This window comes from Solanum stenotomum, chromosome 6 (assembly GCF_019186545.1).
Source record: "Solanum stenotomum isolate F172 chromosome 6, ASM1918654v1, whole genome shotgun sequence".
Taxonomy (NCBI): Eukaryota; Viridiplantae; Streptophyta; class Magnoliopsida; order Solanales; family Solanaceae; genus Solanum; species Solanum stenotomum.
Window position 1 is genome coordinate 27,070,825 of NC_064287.1, and position 11,527 is coordinate 27,082,351.

The 11,527-nt window shown below is 39.6% G+C and overlaps 1 non-coding gene across 1 annotated transcript; it reads left to right on the forward strand.

Moving 5' to 3' along the window:
* The first annotated feature begins 1,767 nt into the window (after positions 1-1,767).
* Positions 1,768-1,874, forward strand: LOC125869492 (small nucleolar RNA R71). The gene has a single exon (XR_007446855.1). It is a non-coding gene; the product is annotated as a small nucleolar RNA R71 (small nucleolar RNA).
* Positions 1,875-11,527: the final 9,653 nt, after the last annotated feature.

Consider the following 11,527-nt stretch of genomic DNA (forward strand, 5'->3'; position numbering starts at 1 on the left):
TGGAATCTCTGTGAATCCCCCCATACTTGAAAATGCAGCTACCGCTTCATCTTGGCTTTGAACTTCAAACTCTTCATCATTATCTCACACAACCTCAAGGGGTTCTTTGCTAAACATCAGATGGCTCACACTAGCCAAAACCTCATCAATCATATCATCAGTTGAAATTACATGAATGTCACTAGGGTGTTTCATTGATTTGCATAAATGAAAGGTGACTTCATCATCATTAACCCAAAATTTCAGCTCTCCACTCTCGACATCCACCAAAGCTCTCCCAATTGTGAAAAATGGCCTTCCCAAGATTATATGAATTTCGACATCTATGTCACAATCAAGTATGACAAAATCGTCCAGAAATATGAACATGTCGACCTTAACCAAAATATCATAAAGTATCCCCACCAGATGGTTGATCGATTTGTCAGCCATCAAGAGTCTCATAGTTGTGGCCTGCTGTTCACCCAACCCAAGTTGTTGATAAATAACATAAGGCATTAGATTAATACTTGCTCCTTCATCGCATAAGGCTTTTGCGAACTTGAGCATGCCTATGGTACACGCAATGGTGAAAGCCCTAGGGTCATCTTTCTTTTTTTATCAACTCCTTAGTCATAATTGCACTACAATTATGAGAGACTTCGATCATCTCAAAATCCAAGCTCCTTTTTTTGTGACTAAACTCCTTCATGAATTTGGCATAACCGGGCATTTCCAACAATGCTTCAACTAGAGGAAGATTAATTGACAAGGTCTTGAATACCGATAAAAATTTCTTGAATTTTTCATCCTCATTCTTCTTCTTGAAACGTTGATGAAATGGAAGTGGTATTTTGTGTAAAGCTTGCTTGACTTTTGGGCAAGACTTTTGTTTCTCCACATCACTTTGTGGCCCCATTGTGTTGTATTGTAGGATGGTTATTTTTTCATCCTCCATATCTTTTCTTTCATTTGGTATATGCAGTTCCTCATTTTCCATCAGATAACCTTTTACTTCATTTCCTCTCCGAGTAACAACAGTCAACCCTCTGTCTTCATCATCTACCTCCATCTTTTGTTTCAAATGCATTGTAAGTAAACCCATTTGACCTTCAAGGATTTTGATTGCATCTGCATGTGAGTTTACTTGACTTCTCATCCCTTTCAATAAATCATGCGAGCATTCAACTTAGTCAAGAATGCATGTAAGCTAATCATTCACGCGAAGGCTATTTGCACTCCCCCTTGATTTTGGGCTTTCACTTGAATGAGTGTGGTTTTCTTCATATTCATCCTCTCTTCTCCAATGCTCATATTGTTCGGAAGAATCTTCATGGCACCTCATTTGCTCGACTTTCTTATAATGGTTCCAATCTTTGTTTCCACCTCGTTGCCAATAGCGTGGGTAGAAACCCTCCTCACATCTTCCAACCTTGATTCTCCCAAGGCTTTGAATAACCTTAGAATGAATCCTCTTCAACTCTGAACACTCCACATGTTCCCTTCATATGCTCCTGTAAAACTTCCATTTGGGTCAACATCTTCTTGATGTTTTCATCCCGCTCTTTCTTTTTATCCAGTTGTTCTTGTGTTAATCTACAATGAAATGGAGAGACGTGATCCTCTTTCGTATACCACACTTGATTTATTCTAGTCATGTCATTTAGAAGAAATGAAGCCACCTCAAATAATTGCGACATTACTCCTCCTCATACCAACTAGTCAGCCACTTCTTTATTAACGTAATCAAGACTTCGGTAAAAATATTGAAGTAAAAAATCATTTGGTAGTCCATGGGTTGGGCATTTAAGTTGGAGTTTCTTGAATCTCACCCATGTTTCATGGAGTGGTTCCCCTTCCCTTCGCTTGAAACCTTGAATTTCATCTCTAAGTTTCATTATTCTTGATGGAGGAAAAAATCTTGTGTTAAATGCTACAACCAGCTCCTCCCATGATGTGATGGAAATGTTTGGTAACTCGGTTAACCACTTATTAGTTTCTCCTTTTAAAGACACCGGGAATAGCCGCAACCGGATTGACTCTTGCAACACTCCCTTGAATGAGAAAGGACTGCAAACTTCTATAAAGCTTCTTACATGTTCATGCGGGTCTTCTTGATCTAGCCCTCCATAAAGTCCCCTCATTTGGAGAAGGTGGAGAGTTCTGCTAGTGACTTCAAACATCGCATTTCCATTAGTTTGTGGGATGCAAATTGCGCCCCTTCCACCTGACTGATACGGGTTGTAGACACTAATGATGTCATCAATGCCATCTCGATGACCTGCTTGACTGTCGTTCATTTCTTCATCACTCATGTTCACTTCTAGGTAGTTCAGCCAATACATGCACAAAACAACCAAAACTAAATAAATTAGAACCAATAATTTGAGATTGTCAAACCTTCAATCAAAGAATTCTAAGTAACACTACTCCCCGGCATCGGCGCCATTTTGATGTTTGCGTAATAAAGACACAACTTTCAATTTGAGTGTGTACGATAGTACAATAGTAAAGTAACCCAACCAAGGGTTGGGGTCGAGTCCCAAGGAAGTAGGCTTTCTTTAAAATTCAAAGGTTAAGATTTGATACAGCCTCTTCAATGATATTTAACCTATACCTTTAGGATTATGTAATATTTTTCAACTTCAGGCCCAANATTTGAGTGTGTACGATAGTACAATAGTAAAGTAACCCAACCAAGGGTTGGGGTCGAGTCCCAATAAAGTAGGCTTTTTTTAAAATTCAAAGGTTAAGATTTGATACAGTCTCTTCAATGATATTTCACCTATACCTTTAGGATTATGTAATATTTTTCAACTTCAGGCCCAAATTTACGAATAATTACGAAGTAAACAAATACAAGAGTAAAACATGGGGAATTGACCAGCCAATTGTCAAATTTCACTTTAGAATGTAAATGTTGATAACAACGGTAGGTCATTTTGTTTTGGGTAGGTCGGACTATGTATAAGATGATTCTCTCGAACAATTAACTTTTCTATGACGAATTCTCTCAAACTTCATCACCAATCGGAAGATGCCCCGCCTTATGCCCTCATCAAATCCACTCTCTCGAGCTAGATACAAAGGATAGGTTCCGTGTTTCGCTCTCTCGAGCTGAAATCCGGCTAACCCACTACTAAGGATGATGAGATCGTTACTTTGGTTTTGAACTTCTCTCTCGAGCAAGCTCACAATGCGAAAATGGTTGCACTAAATATTGCAAAATAACTTCAAATCAACAAAACAATCCAGACCCACTTCAAATCAACCTCCCCGTTCGTATTTCAACACTACCCACTTAGCAAAATTCAACAATTGGCTTTATGGTCAAAACTCCAAGCGAAGGGATTTAGCCACTCATATTAAAAATGAAAAAAAATCAACACCCATACTTATTCCCATAAAAAAATGCAGCAAATTTAGGGTTCTACGGGGAAAAAACTAGAAATTTGATTGATTACAATTTTTTTTCGAAAATCTCTAAGAAAATCACACTTAAAATCCTTTTATGGTGTCTTTCTCTCTAATTGCGTCGTTCCTTCTTTTTCTTGAATGCCATCTATCATCTCCAAAAATTAATTTAAACAGGTCTAAGGTGTGGCTTCCACGGACCATTCGGCAATGCGCCGAGTGTTCATCATTTCCACTACAATTTTCTTTTACTCATTCTTGGTTTGACGACTACGACTTTAGGAAATTCAGATCTGGGTCGCCGAGAAATTCTGTGAATCACCTTTTTCCTTCTGTTTTGCCCATCTGCATGTGTCCAAATCTTCTTCAGCAACCTTTGGCGATCTGGTTGTCTTACGCCGAATGTATCGGCGACACGCCAACTGGTTCTACTATTCGCCTAAAGTATTCTTTGTTTTGCTCCACCTTTTGTAACTTTAGGCAGTATCAAGGTAATTCGGCGATACACCAATTAAACTTTCCCATTGCTAACGTGGTTACCTCTTTCACTACTTGGCGTATTTGACGTTGGGCGAGCCCGAGGCCATTGGTGAATCGCCCAATAGTTTGGGCGATCCTCAGGCCTTCTTTTCTTCAGTCTTTTGGTTACATTGTTCCTATTTACTCCATAGAATCCATGTGCTCTCTCTAACGTTCAAATACCTGAAATTCAAGCATTTACAGCAGTTATGGAGACAAAATATGTAATTGAGGGCACTAATTTTATTAAAAACAAGCCCTAAAGGAGTCCAAATTATGGACTCATCAATAAACACAATCACAAACATATCAAGGTATTTCTGTCTTAATCATTTGTAAGCCTAGACATTTTATAAACAATAAAGCAAATGGCAAGGGATTGAAAATTAATGTCAGAGGGGGGGGGGGGGGGGGGGNGATTTGAGTGAACAATTTAAAACAATGAACAATCGGGAATAAACAAGTAGAGTAGATTCTTAGGAATGTGAACAATCGAATGCAAATTTCGCTTAATGTGTAATTATTATTTACTAGAAAATTTTGAATCTTAGAAGGTAGGCTAGGCCTTAAATGTAACAGCTATTTTGAAGTCAACTATTACGAATCAAGCGAGTTCTCTTGAACCTCGACAAGCATAAAACAAATAAACAGCCCAATACATCAATCAACCTACATTTTAAAGCTAGATTAGTCGGATTGGATTTAGACCCACTTTCTCAAGCTAAGTATGCAATAACCCAATTGTTACAATCATCAACCAATAGTTTTATGCAATAACCCAATTGTTACAATCATCAACCAATAGTTTTACCTCGTAAACTTCTTTCTCAAGCAAGTAATTAAAATGCTAGGCTAGAATTGTATTTGCAACAACAATTCATCAATTAAAACTACTCTATCAATTGAACCCATTTCAAATCAACAATAAAATCAGTAAATACTAATACCCATACGCTAATTGAAATATTCAACCACACAATCACACCCCAAGAATGGGGGTTTTAGCCTCACATAATAAAGAGCAAGAAATAGTTACCAACTATGTTTTTCATTGGCTTTGGTAACAAATCACAAGTCTTCAAAATGCTCAAATTAAATTCCAAATTAAACAAACCCTAAATCTCTACTCAAAAAGATAAACACAATCTTAGGGATCAAAAACCCAAAACTGGAAAATGTGGGAACTCTAAAAGACTCAAGAACTCCTCTTTCTCCTTTTGAATAATGCATTTATACATCCCCAGAACTTCACCTTTAGAGCCACTCGGTGAAATAAGTCGAGCTTCACCAACCAAGTCCTTGATGTGTCCAGTGCTCATTTCCATCACCTTTTTGGCTTACTTTTTCACCACATCCCTTATGTGAGTATAGGCGATCAAAAGCTCCATCGCTGATCTATTCAGAGCATCGCCAAAACACCAATCTTTTATGTGAGGTTGCTTTGTCTATGGGTTGGCCTGTTGTATGTTTTGGAGAGCTGAAGAGTCACTTGGCAACTCGTTGAGTGGCTTTGGCAAGCATCAGCCTTACTTTTCTTCACTTTTTTTGCCCGTTAATGTACTTTTCTTGCTCTATTGCCTTCTGATGAGTCCACAATTTGGGCTCATTTAGGGCTTTATTTGTAAAGATTTAGTGTCCTCAAATGCTTATTTTTTGCCAATAACTGCTGTAAAATCCTTGATTTTTAGGAATTTTAATTGAGGACAAATCATGGACACTAATGGGAAAAAGGAACAAGGGAGCTGAAAGAACGAAGAAAATAAGGCATGTTGATGGCCTAATCCATTGTGCGACTCGCCGAATGGTCACTATCTCGCCTAAATTTCCAGTGTGCCAACCCCTGAAGGAAAAAATCAAGTTGGCGATAGAAAGGAGCAATCGGCGTGTCACCGAGTGGTTCTGCGATGCAGTGCTAGATCGCCCTAAGTTACTCTACTTGAGGAGGCTGAAGGCCAAAGCAAAAAGGCGATGGAAGTGACCAAAGGACGGATTGACGAGCTAATTCGCGATCCCAACTTACTGGGCCAAAGTGTCCTTCATAGGATATTTTTGGTGACTATAAATACACTTTTGAATATTTAGTTTAGCATTAGTTTTCGTAATAGAAAATTTTTTCTTCACGTTTTGAGAGATATGAGTATTTAGACAATATTTTCCTTACCTTTGAATAATTGAAGTTTTCCACCTTTGAGAAATTGGATGTGGGTCTTTGAGATTCTTCAATTGGACCTTTGTAAAGACAAAATTAATCTTACTGTAAAGACGAAATTAATCTTACCCAGTTGATGGAAACACAATTTGGTAACAAATTCTATCTTTTTATGATGTGTAGCTAAAACCCCAATTCTTGCGGTGTATTTATGTGATTATGGGTTGATTTAGTTGATGGGTATTGCTAGAAATGATTTTGTTCAGTAATTGTAGTTCAAATTAAATGGTTGTAGTTGCAAATGCAGTCCTACCTTCGTGTTTTTGGCTTGCTCGAGAGAGAGATTTTAAAACATAGATTACTGAATTGATGGTTTGTGGGTATTGGGTTGTCATGGGTTCTGCTCGAGAAAGTGAATCCTAAACCTTTTTCCACACATTCAGCTCGTGAGAGTGAATGGACTAAAGCGTAGGTTGTTCTTAATTGATTGCTTGTTAGTGTTCTAGAAAAGCCAACTTGGTTCGGGATAAATTGCTCGAGAGAAAGTTTATCCCCACTAAAGTTTAGCTTATTTACTGATTTACAGTTATTTACTAACAGATGCATTTACCCATTTGTCTACAGTAGTCTATAATCGAATCAAATCCCAAGAACTCGTCTCATTATTATTAGATTCGTGTTATTTTTTGTTGTTGTAGCTGACAGTGGAAACCAAAACCCCCTTGTTATTTGACATTCATGTTACCCCTAATTTGAATTATGCTTTTATTCGATAATGTCTATTCTTATGATTGACTTCAACATATTCGTACTTTCCTATTGATTCTTAAACACGTACCACTCCCTGTGGGATTCGAATCCAACTCATTTAGTTGGTTTATTATACTAACTAACGATCATTGACACTTAGAATTGGATGAAGTGTCTTCATACGTGAAATAAAAATGGCGTCGCTGCCGAGGAGTGGTCTTGTTTGAAAATTTTTAATCAAGTTGAATGTTGTTCTTGATAGTTATAGTTGAATCTACTTATATTTAGCTTTGGTTTTTGTGCTGTTGTTTTGAGCAGAGAATTGGAGCATCTCTTGTAGCAATGGTGACCAAATGGACCTCTCTCCTTTGAGGATGGTGATTCTTAGGGATAACATCCTATGTTTCAGACAATTGGAGGAAGAGTCAATCTATGAGTTGTGGCTGAGAATCAAGGCCCAATTGCAGCATTGCCCTACTCATGGATTTCCAGATAAGATTCTTCTGAAATGATGGTACAGGGGTCTTGGCCCCGAAAACTGAATAGTGGCTGACCAAATTTCTCTAGGTGGTGTCATTCGACTACTGATGAGTCCACAAATTGGACTCATTTAGGGCTTTATTTTAATGGAAATAGAATCCTTGAATTCTTGTTTTACCTCAATACCTGATTAAAATGCTGAACTTTCAGGTATTTGAAGTTTTAGTGGAAGCATTGACACTTAGGCGTAAAACGGAGCAAATAGGGCTGAAAAGATCAAGAAATGGAATCCTGCGGATCGCCGAGTTTAACATGGCAAGTCGCCGAAATGACATAAGCCGCCCTTCGTTCCAGTACGCGAAGCCTTGAAGGAAATGGATCAAAAGGCGAGGAAAGGAGAAGTCAGCGGGTCTACGATCAGTTCTGCAAAGCAGTACTGTACCGCCCAATGATCCAGAATGCAAGGATGTTAAAGGCAAGACATTGAAGGCGATGAGATGACCAAAGGGCGGATCGCCGAGTTCATCGGCGATCTCGACTAATGTCGCCGATCAATCCTCCGCATCACAATCTGTGAAAACTATAAATACTATTTAGAGTTGTAGTCTTAAGAGTGGGAAGTGTGGAACAATTATTATTATTATTTTCACTTTAGAATATACTTTAGCTAATATTTTTTTCTCTCAAGTTTGGAGAGGGTTTTGTGGAGACTTGAAGAAAGAAGTTCTTCTTCCCAAGTTGGAAGTGGGTCTTCTCTATTCACTTCCCTTTGCTTAATTCAAGCTTTAATTTCTTATACCCAGTTGATTTATTTATCATGTTAGGTATAATTTCTTATTTTTTTATGTGTGGCTAAAAACCCCATTCTTGGGGTGTGATTTAGCAAATATGTGTTGATATTCTTATTGGGTCTTGCTTGCTGATAGGTTAGATGTATGCTAATGGTGATTTCACCTAGTGGTTATGGTTTAATCTAAAGTGTTTGTAGTTGCAAATACAAAGCCACCCATGTGTGTTAGGCTTGCACAAGAGAGAAGTCGCAAAACCAAAACCACTAGACTGATGGCCTAAGGAGTGGGTCGACATCAGGTTTAGCCCGAGAAGGTGAGCCCTAGTCCCATATCCTAACACTCAGTTCGAGAGAGTGAGTGGAGTAAGACATAGGCTAGTCTACATGCGGCAAATGGGTGTCCGAGTGGAACGCATTTGAAATGGGGTAAGTTGCCCGAGAGGGAACTTATTTCCATTTAAAGCTTAGCCTAGTCACTATTATCTTGCAAATTTCATATTGAAAGCATGTACACAACAATTTATCTCAACTTGTATTGCGATCACATCCCAAGAACCTTTCCCATACTTAATTTTCTTATTTATTTTGCCGTTTTAGCACTTGTTACTAACACTACATTTGATATTTGACACTTTCGTGTCAGCCCCTTTAATTTATTATGTTTTTTATCGCAAATGTATTTAGCTACGACTAATTTGAATGAAATTCTAATTGGCTATTAATTCTCAAAACCTCTATGTTGGGACAGGACCCCAACCCTCAGTTGTGTTACTAAATTATCGACGATCGTAGACACTCATACCTTAGGTTAGTGTCGTTGGTCACGATAAGCATCAACTAGCTTATGCAATAGCAGCCCAACTCCTTGATCAAATGGCCAAGAGACAGAAAGAGACTAAAAATTGACCACATTGTTAACTCAGCTAGTTGTCTTGGCCAAGAAAGTAATGGAATTGGAGGTAGTGTCAAAATCAAGGACAAGTACATCCCCACTCACAAGTGTCGAAGGACGAAGAAGCAAGAGGGTGGACAAACTGAAAAGGTCCCCTTACTCATTCTATACAAAGTCGAAGAGCACGACAGAGTGTTGGAGGATATAAGAGAGAATGTCTTGATGCTAAATCAGATGACAACCTCTCATTCCATGTTCATTCAGCTACTAGATTCCCAAATGGAGCAAGTGTTGTCTTGTCTTTACCTAGAGACAGAAGAAGGGTTGCCTTATGAAAGTAAGCCAAACCTCACAAATGGAACTTAAGTGGGGACTTGCGTCATACCACGACGTTAACTAAGTCACTTCTTGTGAGGCAACCCAAGGTTTTGTTTGCTTTCTTTTTTATTTTGAAATAATAGTGTGTTGATTCTGCAGGTCAAAGTGTGGAAGGTTTTTGAAAAGTGTATATTGGCGAACTAAAAGTCCAATCGGTGGCTCACCGAAGAGGTCGGCAAGCCTGACTTGGACCGCCATTGGACTCAAGAAAATTTGAAATTTGAGTCTCTAAACCTCGGCAAGCCCAGGAGCAACTTGGTGAATCGTTGATCACGAATTAGTCCGCCATTTGGACCCCAACATTAACTGGAGGACCTTTAAAACTTGGTGTGGTAGGTTCCTACTCGACGTGTCGTCGAATGGGTCGGTGAGCAAAACTAATGGCGCCGAATGGGCGAGAACTGGACGTTTTTTAAAGGCCAAAGGTTTAAATTTTCAAACTCTTTCACTTTCCCACACTTTCCAACTTCCCAAAATCACACCCGTACTTTAGTATTCTATATTTTTATCTTTTTATTGTATTTTGGTCATCAAGTTTGTGTTCGGGGTTTGATATCATTGCCACCTCACTTTACAGATTATTTATTTGGTTTCTAAGGTTGGTTTTCCGAACCCCGAAAACTTTTATTGCAATTTTTACTCATTTGCATTGATCTTATCTTAGTGAAGTGTGTTGGGCCTCTCTGATCGTAATTGTATATGTGTGTGCTTCTTCTAATTCTAATATCAAGCCCGTAATGCCTTCATTGTTGAATTCCCGATTATTTTGTTCTTTAAAATTGATCAAAATTGTGGGGTTGTGCTTGCGTGTTGTTGGGTCTAGTCGGGTGAAGTCTATGTAACCCGTATTTGTGCCAAATGACATAAATTTCCCAATGAAAGAGCGGTCGACGTCATTCCTAAGTGTAAAATTAATCAAATGACCAAATTTCGTGAAACCGGGAGAAGTCTGAGTATCCCTGGGGTATGGATGTAATAGGTCTTAGTCTAATTTTATAGGTGAATGTTTTGATATTTTTTTTTCAGGGGCTGTTGGGTTGAATTTGGAAAATGGGGTTGAAAGTAGGCACGTTGGGTCGTTTGGCAAGCTGGGTCGAGCTCTCCTAACCACTGGGCGGTTCGCCGAAGTTCCCTTATCGCCTTTAATTTCATGCGAAATTTGAAGTTATGTTCGGTTAATTTCGACGAGAAGCCTGAGTTCACTGAGTGCGCTCGGCGATTCGTTGAATTTCTTTCTTGATCGCCCTATTCTATGCCCCTAACCCCTAGAATGCACTGTAACTTTCGGTGGGCTAGTCCTTGGTCACCGAAGTCTATCGGCGATTCATCGAAAGGCCCTTCCCATCATCGACATGCCATTTTTTTGAGAAATTTTGAGCCAATCTTTTCGGCGAGCCCTATCTAGCTGGCCAAAGAGATTTGGCGACTCACCGACCAGTTCGGCGAGTCTGTCTGCAACCATTTTTCTGCATGTTTGTGTGATCCATTTCTAACTTTTTCAGATGATTTTGCAGCTATGGCTAGACCAAAGGTTGTTGGTAGGGACATGCCGGCCCGCAAGAGGGCTAAAAGGGTAAAAATCAATGATGATGCAACTGCACCCAGGGCCAAGGCCACCAAACTTCCCACAACTGGTGGAAAAGAAAAGGGCAAAGAGAGGGCATCGACATCACCGAGGGCCAGCTCCGACAGTGACGACATCGACGCCACTCACCTCACCACTTCTAAGAGTGAGGGTGAGCACCAGAAGGATCAGGTTGCAACTTCTGAGCCTGAAGATGAGCTACTAGCAGCACAGAGGGTAGAGCTGTGTTCAAAGAGGCTTAATGATACGTCTAGGATCAGGACATCAAAGTCCACTACTACTCCTCCCGCTCCAGCACAGGTCGTGATCCTAGCACCATCGATACAGGGTCCTCCTCCTCGGCCTATGAGTAGACTAAAGACTGAGGGGCTGAGGACCATCATAGAGGAGAAGCGTATGTCCACTGATGGGATCATTGAAAGGTACCCAGAGATTATGAGTTGTCTGAAGTCCCATAAGTTCTGGCTTTTCACCAAGCCTCTTGGCCCATACATTCCGAGTTGGGTCCGAGAATGCCACAATGCTTTAATACCATAAGGGAAGAAGCTGGTGGACTACGTCATTTTCATCGGTAGAAAGGTAAAGTGTGAT